This window comes from Ammospiza nelsoni, chromosome 3, assembly GCF_027579445.1.
Source record: "Ammospiza nelsoni isolate bAmmNel1 chromosome 3, bAmmNel1.pri, whole genome shotgun sequence".
NCBI classification, from domain to species: Eukaryota; Metazoa; Chordata; class Aves; order Passeriformes; family Passerellidae; genus Ammospiza; species Ammospiza nelsoni.
The window spans coordinates 74,287,334-74,297,343 of record NC_080635.1 but is presented as its reverse complement, the minus strand read 5'-3'; the positions used below and the strand labels follow the sequence as shown (position 1 = coordinate 74,297,343).

General features: G+C 43.0%; 1 long non-coding RNA gene across 3 annotated transcripts; it reads right to left on the bottom strand.

The window, feature by feature from the left end:
- Positions 1–707: 707 nt before the first annotated feature.
- Positions 708–9,254, bottom strand: LOC132071469 (uncharacterized). Of its 3 annotated transcripts, none has more exons than XR_009418120.1 (3): positions 9,193–9,254; positions 1,625–1,762; positions 708–891 (listed from the first exon to the last, which is right to left on the bottom strand). It is a non-coding gene; the product is annotated as an uncharacterized LOC132071469 (long non-coding RNA). The 3 variants fall into 3 exon arrangements; XR_009418121.1 differs by lacking the exons at positions 708–891; positions 1,625–1,762 and adding exons at positions 6,862–7,013; positions 7,647–7,688 and having other exon boundaries at positions 9,193–9,252; XR_009418119.1 differs by lacking the exons at positions 708–891; positions 1,625–1,762 and adding an exon at positions 6,862–7,597 and having other exon boundaries at positions 9,193–9,251.
- Positions 9,255–10,010: the final 756 nt, after the last annotated feature.

Below are 10,010 nucleotides of genomic sequence, written 5' to 3'. Positions count from 1 at the left end.
CAAATAGGGTTATAAATTGCTATCAATAGACTAAATAAATCTCATGTTTATCTGCATTTGAAAGTATCTTTGAAAGTATGGGGCTTAAAATACACAATATTTCTCCTGAGTCAGCAGACTGATAAATCAATGCATAATAACTATTATTTGGAAATTTCCTCAGTGCTGAAATGTTTAAATCAGTTAAAGGTTTTAAATGTAAGGCATAAATTAGAGAAATTAGATAAGCCATGAGAGGCAGATGACAATCACCCAGGAGTAAGTGAGGGATCAGCTGAAGTGCTCCTTGAAACATTAACAATCATCTTTGAGTGCAAAATGAGGGTGGAAGGGGAGATCCCAAAAGGCTAAAGAAGAGCAAACAACAGAAGGAAAAGGAGAAGGTTGTGGACAGAGAGAAGCCAGACCAGTCAGACTTGCTTTGGTACCTATCAGGATTCCGTTAATTATTTAAAACTTTATAAGCACCAGCAGGATAAAATGCAAATACAACAGAAGCAGATTTTTCAGGAACAAGCCACATGAGTCCAGCCTGATTCCTTTCTTTGGCAGGATAACAGGTCCCAAGAACAGGGAAAAAGTAGCTGCTGTGCTGCATCATGACTTCAGAAATGCTTTTGTCCTGGCTAGATGATGTTCTTACATACTATCTAACAGGATGTGAAAGAGATTAAATCATAGCAAAGTGGGAACTGAACTGCTTGGCATGTGGCACTGAAGGGCAAGCTGTGAATAGTTTGCTCTCTAAAAATTTTGCAGTGTTTTTAGTCAATTTTTTTCCACTTTGAGTTAATGATGGAGTAAAGGATGCTCTTTCATTTGCTGAGGGATGAAGCCTCTCAAGGGAAGTTTTCAAATCTACTTGAGGTATGCAGCAGGGCTCAGAGCAATCTGCAAGACAGGGGAGAAAGCACAACCAGTGAAGGTGAATGAAATAAAATGTTGAATTTGGGAAGGAGGGTTCAAATGTGCAAATACCGAGGAGGCAGCAAAACAACATACCCTCCAAAAAACCAACCAACCAACCAACCAACCAAATAAAAAACAAATCCCACTTCAAACATCCCCAAGCACAAGTTTTTATTAGATAGAAGATGAAATGTGAAATATAAGGGTAAATGCACTAAATAAAAGGGGAAATGCATTCTGGGTTGTATTGGTATCACAAGCTGTGGTTTTGCCCTGCTCTTTGTTGATGAGTCCTGGGTTTATGCACTAAATCCAGTTTAAGAAAGGCTGGCTGCTGTCCAGGATGGGCAGCTGTGACAGAGGTTCAAGAACAATGAGTCAGGAGGATTGGCAGGGAAAAGAGAGGAGTGAGGGGAGAGGAGCATGCAGCAGTCTCTGAATGTGGGATGGAGGACAGCAAGGGACTTTTTCTGTCTGGCTGGTAGCACTAGGCAAAATGTATTTGATGGAACTGCCACAAACAATATTTTTATGCGATATTAGGAAAATATTTCTAACTATAGAGTGCTGAAGCTGTGGATTGAGGGTCCTGGAGAGTTCCTGAACCTCTTGCACTGAGGATCACATACAGACCAGGTTAGGCAAGTCTTCAACAGGGAGGGTCTAAATATGTTTGTTCCTGCCTTGAAATTGGCTAAGAGGTAAGTGCTGTCACCTGAGTTGGATGGTGCCTGCATGGGAGGTCACTTGTGGGAAGATGCAGCTGGATGATGTTCTCCCCTTCTGTTTGAAAGTTTTCTTCATGCCCAATGGAAGCATTCTTTTCCAACACTCAGATGTCAGCAGAAGAGATCTGGAAGCAGGAGAAGTACCAGGAGCATGTTTTAAATCCCAGGTTCACAGTCCTGGCCTGATGAAATCCTCTTGATGCAAACTCCCTGACTACACTATCAAAGAGCATCTGTGCCTCTCACAGCTCCATTCCTACACCCATTGGACACTGTCTGTCCTGGGCACCAGCCAGACTCATACCTCAGAAAGACCCTTTTATATATATATATATATACACCTCAAAAAGATCCTTTTAACGTACTGAATTGTCATTACCTACCTGCTTTGGGTATCTGTTTATGTACCTGCTTACTTTGCTGAACAGAGCCCAGAAGAAGAGTAGCACCAGGAACAGGGTAAAATTTTCTTGAAGGCCTCCCAAGGCACTTGCAGGATTTACCTGGAGTTCCATTAGCAAAAAACACCTCCTTCACCTAGGCAGGCTCTAAGCCTCTAATCTGATCCCATCAATAAACTGCTACCAAGAATCCTGTATCACAATGCTGAAATTGCTTATTCTGATGCATTTTTACACTGCCCTGTGCCCCCTGGGCAGAGCAGGCTTTCCTGCTGAAAGCTTATGCCAAGGGCTCTGCTGGGAACATGCACACTGGGTAATCCTGATGTTAAGCAACAGAAAACAGAACTTCCTGCCCGCCCATTTAATCCAGAACATGAAATTCATTTTGGATTGTTTCTCTTTCTCAAATCATAATGGATAAAGGAAGAAGCTCTTTATCAGATTGTATTGAACATCACTCTCTTCTACGATCTTTAGAACCGCATGCTGCCACGTTCACAACGGATCTTTTCTTCTTCTTCTAATATGTTTCTTCCCCTTTTTTTGTAAAATTTCAGGCTTGTCTAGGGACTCTTTTTAAACTCTAATCCTCTAATCTCAGTGTGATAAAGTCTCTCTTAAAAGCTAGCATTGGAAATGCTCTTAAAAGTTGCTTGGCATGCACACAGGCTTTCAGAAAAAAGCCCTCACGCTTATGTCTTCTTGCTAATTTAGATCATGTTTTCTGTGCAAGGAGGCTTCAGCCAGGATAGTTAAAAATTAATCAGGGAAGTTTATTCTAACCACTGCAAAACTTTCCTGTCTTGTGGTAATTGGAAATTAAATATTTTTTTTCAGGAAAAAAGTTTGCTATATGGAAGAAATAGGCCAGATTGGTTTTAATAAGAAGATCTTGTGTTCATACATTAGTTTGCACTTTTCAGGGCACAGAAAATCCATTAATAGTTTAATTTGTATTTCCAGCAAGATGCACTTCTTGTCCCATCAAATTTTGGTACTGGCTGAGTTCAGTCAAAGCTCAATGGCTTTGAAAACACTAAAATAATCTTCTCCAGGGACACTGCTGTCCTGGCTGCTGCCTGCTCTGGGTCAGCATGTTCTACTCCTTCCCACAGGGACTCATTAGGGACAGTGCTCTGTGCCAGCATCTTGGGGAACAGGACACCTCCCACTCTGGCTGCTCAAACACATAACTTACCCAGCTGCCTTCCTGCCTAAGGACATTAGGTGTATTCAAAGGGAGATTCTGGGAAGCAATGAATGCAGGTTTGGGACACACAGGCACTGGGACATTCTCTGGGGGGGTCCAGGCATTGCTCACAGAGCAGAGATGTCAGTCGCCTTTGGTGCCAGGGCCAGGCTTTTCCCATCTGGCAGGGCACTTGCCACCCCAGCCTGCCACAGGGATTGATCATTTCACGAAAAGCCCATTTTCATTAAACAAAAAGAGCCTACTTCAAGCTCATTTTTTTATTTTCAGCAATGGTTTTACCTCCATTTGATTAATGTCACAGCACAAAGCCTTGGACCTAGTCTTGATAAATGAACACTTTCACTGGTCAGAAGACTGAGTTCAAGATGAAGCAGCCTCTCCTGAACCTCCAGCTGAAGGACCAGAGTGAAAACCAGAGAGCACCACTGTCTCTACTCCCTTCCACAGTATTTTTAAAAACCACCTGGCTGCCCAGGTGTGAGGTACAACTGCAAATAAGCAGGCATGTGGCACTCTCTAATATCAGCCTCTGGGCCATGACTGGGACTTGCTCCTGCCCAGGGTGGCAAAGGCAGGTGAGAGCCTGGTGCTCCTCCTGGCCCAGCCATCCCGTGTCCCTGTCCCTGCAAGCACAGGTGCCTTGGGGAGGCTGAAAATCACAACTGCTCCCAGCGCTGGCAGCAGCAACACCCCTGCATCTCTGCTCCAACCACTGGGCAAGGTTTGTCCAGTTCCTACTGCCCTTTTGTTCCCTCTTACTACAAGGCTTGATCTGTTTAAGGGCCAGAGGATCTACAGGCCTTTCTCTGACTTAGGTATTTTTAGGCTTTGAAATTCAGTGGTGATCCTTACCTCCTCCGCATATCTGAGTTCTGTCCTGTTGATATGAGGGAGAGCCTGTCCTTCCTTCAACTTCAGTCATCACCTCCTCATTTTAGAGGATAACATTCTCATAAACAACATAAGAGTCTATGTTTCAATTTCCCAGGGAAGCTTAACTTTTGTGCTGCAACAGCTGAAGATTGAAGGCAGAAGAGGTCCACAATCAATTCACCAATTTGGAAGTACCTTCACCCATCTTCCCTATGTTTGCAATACTTAGTTAGGCATATTAATAAGTGAATAGAAATCAAACTGTTCTCAGACAGGCTGGGCCATCAGATCAATAAGAACAAAGTATTTCATTAAAAAGAGCTCAGTAAGATATTCTCAAAGAGAACACTGTAAGACCAATTTAGAAGAAAAAGGACAACAAACCACTATCCATGTCAATTGCAAACCAAAACCAATCAGAGTTTGCAGAGATACTGGTTTAATCACTAACTGGAAGAACTATTGTTCTGCAAATCTCAAGGCAGGAGCTGTGGTGCTGTTACAGGATCCAGCCCAGTCCCACCACCACAAGTCCCACTCCTGGCATGCCGCCTGTGAGCAAGGGGGGCACAGGGCTTCTTCTTGGCATGAAAAGTGTCACACCTTCCTTCTGTGCCTCCCTGAGCTCAGAAAGTAAAATATTCATTCATCTTCACGGGCAATTTAGCAGGGTGAGAGGCAGCTCTGCCATCTGCATTCATTAGCACTGTGGTCAGTGCACCCCATTCTGGGCACAAGCAGGTTTCTGTGTGCTGCTTTTTGGGAGGATGCTTTGAGTTGTGAGGCTCTTTCTATAAATAGTCATGGCCAATTCAGCCCTGCCAGACCATTTCTGGTAAATGGGACACTGGGTTTCCCATATTTCGAGGGGGGAACTGGAGCATCACATGGGAAAATGTCAGGCACCCGTGGCAAGTCTTTGTGCCACTTGTGTTGGTTTCAGCAGCATCTGTCTGGATGTAAATAAGAGCCTTTCAAGGCCAGAGTTTAAATGGAGCATTTATGGCTCCTTTGTCCCAGCACAGTAAATGCTGGGAACTGTAGGTCTATTGCAGCAGCCTGGCTCAGCTGATGGGTTTTTTGTGCAGCCCAGATTTATGTGACCTTTTGTCCTGAGATCTTCTATCTGTGGCCAATATTTCTGTGTCCCCTGGGACATAGAAGGGCAATAGTGCAATGACTCTGCATCCAGAGGTGGCAGCTGGCTCTTGGAGAGCTCTGACAGTTGGAGTTTGGTCACTGATTTCACTTTGATGCTGTACAAAGCCACCTGTTGTGAGAGACACAGAGCTGCTTGAAGCACATCCCTGTGCAGTAATTCAATGGGTAGGCAAGGCTGTGCCCTCTTGGGACACATTTTATTTTCGCCTGAGATAACTAAAGAGAAACTGCAAATTGCCTTACCTGAAAAGAGATCCCTGGTTTTGGCCTCTCCATCCTTGTTCCCATGGATCACAGCGGGAGAGCACAATCTCCTACTGAGGTGACAGGGAAAGGCTCTCACACCCCAGCCCTGACAAGGCCAGTGTTTTCTCATTTTCCTCCCTCCAACCTCAGCAGGTTGAAGATGTCCATCACTCACAAGCCTAGAACCTTGTTTCCAGCCTTATAACCCCATGGGAGTCATGGGGACGTTTTTCACCTGAAATAACCTCATACTGTTGAGGGTTAGAGCATTCCTGCATACAGAAGCTGTGGGTGCAAGTTTTGTGGAGTAGGGGACAAAGGAAGTAGAGAAAACAGGACTTTTCCCCAAGCAAAAGCTCTGACTACTCTCCTGCAGAGGATGAATATCAGCTTGGTTTGTCAGTTCCTGAGCACAGATACGGCACCATGACGAGCAATGCTGACAGCTACACACTTGTGCCAGGCATGCATGTGTGGCTGCTGCTGAGGCCTTGGATGCAGGGGGACATGGAGCAGTGTCAGCAGCCTGGTATTATGTGTCACCTCCAAAAGTAGTCTGGTCCCACAACTGCTTATTATACAAATTTAAGCCCAAAACTCAGTGTAAACTGCACTTCAGTTGCATTAATGGCATTTTCCTTACTCCACTTCCAAAAGATCTCACTTTTCCAAACTGGAAATTATGTTTCCAGATATAAAAACACCTGTTGATATGCTTTCCCTTGGTGTAAATTACCTGTGAAATTAGGTTATTTAACTGGTGTAAAATAATGCTGGCTGTGTGCTTACATCTCAGGAGACAAGAAGTCTGCAGCAGCAAGGATAACAGTGGTTTTTTCATCAGGTGTTGGCACTTCTGGAAATAGTCGGCAGTGTTTGCTCAGAAATTGGAAAGGGATCAAACGATCCAGAACTAATCTAATTTGCATGGATATTTTACCTTAAATGCCACCTTGAACAAAATTACAATTCTGCAGAAATTTTTAGGAAGGCAGATAAGACTGAGAAAATGAAGACAAACAGAAAACAAGACATATATTAAGAAGGTTGAATCATCCTCTGGGAGTTCTGGTCTCTCCCTCTACAGAGATCTTGGCAGTACTCAGGTGACCAGCTATGACTGTACACCTTTTAGCACCCAGTGTGTCACTGCTGCTTTCTGAGCAGGAGTGGCAATTGCTCCTCACTCTCTTGAATCCACTGTCTGATGGTGATGCACTGAGATCAAGGCTGTCCCTTAGTTCTGTGCTGTGTGATGTTAAGAAGACTTGGCTTAATAAGTCCATATTGAAAGTTCAAACAGTTAAAGAAGAGCAAATGAGGCCCATTTGAAGGCAGGTAGTATATTTAAAAAGTCATGAAAACAGCACAAACTTACAGGAGGCAAAAGGGAAACAAAACAGAGGATAAAGCATGTTGAAGCAGAGGGTTAGTCAAGGTGAAGGCAGTCAAACTGCAGTCTGCCTGATTCAGCCCCTCCTAGAAAATAAGGATTAGAGAAGAGTTAATCCTCTCACTGCTTTTTGAGTTACAAAATAAGTTCTTATTTGCTTTCAGGTAGGAATGGGACTTGGCTGTATTCCTGAGGAGAAGCAGAAGGGATGGAGCAGAAAAGAGGGAATATTGCAACTTTGCTGAGCTGCTCAGGGCTACCAGGCATAAGGGTGACTGCAGATGCATGTGTCTGCTGCACGTCTGCTGCACATTGCCTTTAGAGAGCTGATGCCTCAGTGTTGCAGGATGTTGTGTTTCAAAAAGGGCTGTGTGACACAGGAGCTCAGCTATCTCTGATTATCCCCAGAGATGCTAAAAAAATAAACTTCAGTTTTAAAAGAAAGAATCTGTCTATGAGGAAGAAGGTTCAATAAACAAACTACTATATGTTATACTGCCAAAGTCTGTTTATGGTTATCTGAGGAAAAATGAATGACCACCAACATTTGCAATTGTAGATCATGAAGAAAACATCTCAGGATATGACATCCTTAAAGGAAAAGTTTGGCAATTGCCCAATGAGAATGTCTGGTCATTTGGGCCCACAAAAACTCCATATAGTAAATTTTCTGGAAAAAAAAAGGAAAAATTAATTATTAAAAATTTATCCAGTTTTACCTGCTTCTGCTGTGACTAATATCAAGCAGTACTCTATTCCTCCTGCAGCCAAAGAAAGGGTAAATGAATTAATTAAGAATTTAGAACAAAGGGGAATATATTTAGGACACATTCCCCATAAAATCATCTTGTTTGGCTGCTAGGAGAACCAGATGGGAGCTGGCACTTAACAACTGATCATCAACAACTTAATGCTAACACAGAACCACTCACTGCAGCTGTCCCAAATATTGCAAATCTCTCTGCTGCCCTGCAAGCAGCTGCACATGCATGGATGGCATTTTTTAATATTAAAGACATGTTCTTCATGGTTCTGCCTCAGGAAGAAGACAAACCCAGATTTGCATTCACTTGTGAGGGAACACAATACACCTTTAATTGCCTGCCCCAAGGGTACAACTACTCACCTACCACAGCACACAATGCTTTAGTTGAACTCCTTCAACAAATGAAAATCCTGGAAGGAGTACAAATCTATCAATACACTGATGATGTGTTGACAGAAGGTGAAGAGGGAGATGCAGCAAGAACAACAGCACAGGGTAGATGGAATAAATTAAATTACAAGGGGATAGAAATGCACCTACTAAATGACAACACCCTTCTAAAGAGGTAAAATTCCCAGGAACCTGGTGGGTTGCTGGTCAGGCTGCAGTCCCAGATGGAACAATTGCAAAATTGGATGTTATACCCACTCCTACTACTAAAAAGAAACTTCAAAAGATCATAGGTACTTTAGGATACTGGAGAAATGTTTCTGGATTTTTTTCTAATAGAAAGACCATAGCACACATTAATGAGGAAAAAACAGAGACCTGGGAGTGACCTGATAGTCACAAACAGACTTTGCAAACACTGATAGAAGAGTTAAAAACACATCAAGCACTAGGTCCTGTTCATTCCAGTGATCCTATAATAGTTAAATGGGGTTTTTCTGAATATTGAACTTACTGTAATATGTTCTGGAAAAGTCCACATGTACCCAAACAACCATTAAGGTTGAGTTCCACAGGCTTGAAGGGTACTGATATGAGATACACTGATTGGGAAAAGGGATTATTATCTCTGACCTGAGCTCTTAAACAAGCAGAAAAATTCAACAGCATCAACCTGTGCAAGTCCAAGGACCTTTTAACCTGTCAGTCACCATTAAGGGCAGTGCTTCACCAGATGGGATTGCACAAATTGCACAAAGACCAACAGTACACAGAAGGTTTCCATGTCTCCAGGATCAGATGGATATAGCTGAAGGGACAACAAAATCTGCAAAATTACATAGCTGTGGCCCCAGATATGCTAGCTTTGCAACAGCCATATAAACCTAGTCCTGTACTTGATGCTCCTGCATTTACATTAGACTCTGAAGTTAAAGATGTCTGGTTTGTTGATATGTCAGCCAAACACATTGATGGTAAATGGAAGTACAGACCAGTTGCTTTTAACATTCAGACAAGAATAGAAGCTGTAGAAGAAAGAATGGGAAGTGTGTTGTCATCTTATTGCAGGGGTTCCATACTGTTGTCTCCTTATCACAAAAGTTTCATACCTTCTTGGTGTTTCTCATAGGCATCTCCTCAAAGCCCTGCCTCTTTCTTCTTCACAAAGCAGCCAACTGACTTCAGTTCCCTACTCAACTAGCCACCTCACTCTTTTATAGCATTCTTCCTCCCATTGGTTTCAGCTGTGGCCTGTTAAAGTCAGGCCTGTTCCTAATCTTTGATAATTGGCCCAGCTGCAACTCCTAAGGGGTAAGATTACTTTCTACACTATCTTTATTTTCTTATATTCTATCCCCGTACAGAAGTGCACAGGTGGGAATGTTAAAAGCTGTATTGCTGACAGGAAGAGAGAAAGCAAAGACAATATATGTTGATTCTTATGCAATCTGGGCTGGTGCCAGTGGTTATGTCAATGGAAAACAATAGTGTGGCAGGTGAATGGAAAAGAGGTGTGGCAGAAGAAAGATTGGAAGTGATGTTTTACAGGCTTAAACCCAACCAATCCACATAGGATGGATCAAAGCTCATGCCAAAGGTCAAGCCTTCCAGGACAACCTGAAGGTGTTCCAACCTGTCAAGGTCAAACTCCCCCAGCTGGGATTGTACCTATGACTCTAATGGACACCTGAGGACCATTAGCCTGGGTGGCTACAGACTCTAATGGCCACCAACACAGGATCAGTTCATGGATAATTCCCACATTCTGAACTAAGGAAATTAACCTATCTTATCCTGCACAGCTGCTGAGATATATATTGTTTTATTTTACACACCTGGCTATTACCGCGCCTGAGTGGGCGCAGCTGGTGAGAGAGAGACGGTGAATCTTGTTTCTTGAATCAGAAGGCTTGATTTATTAAGATAT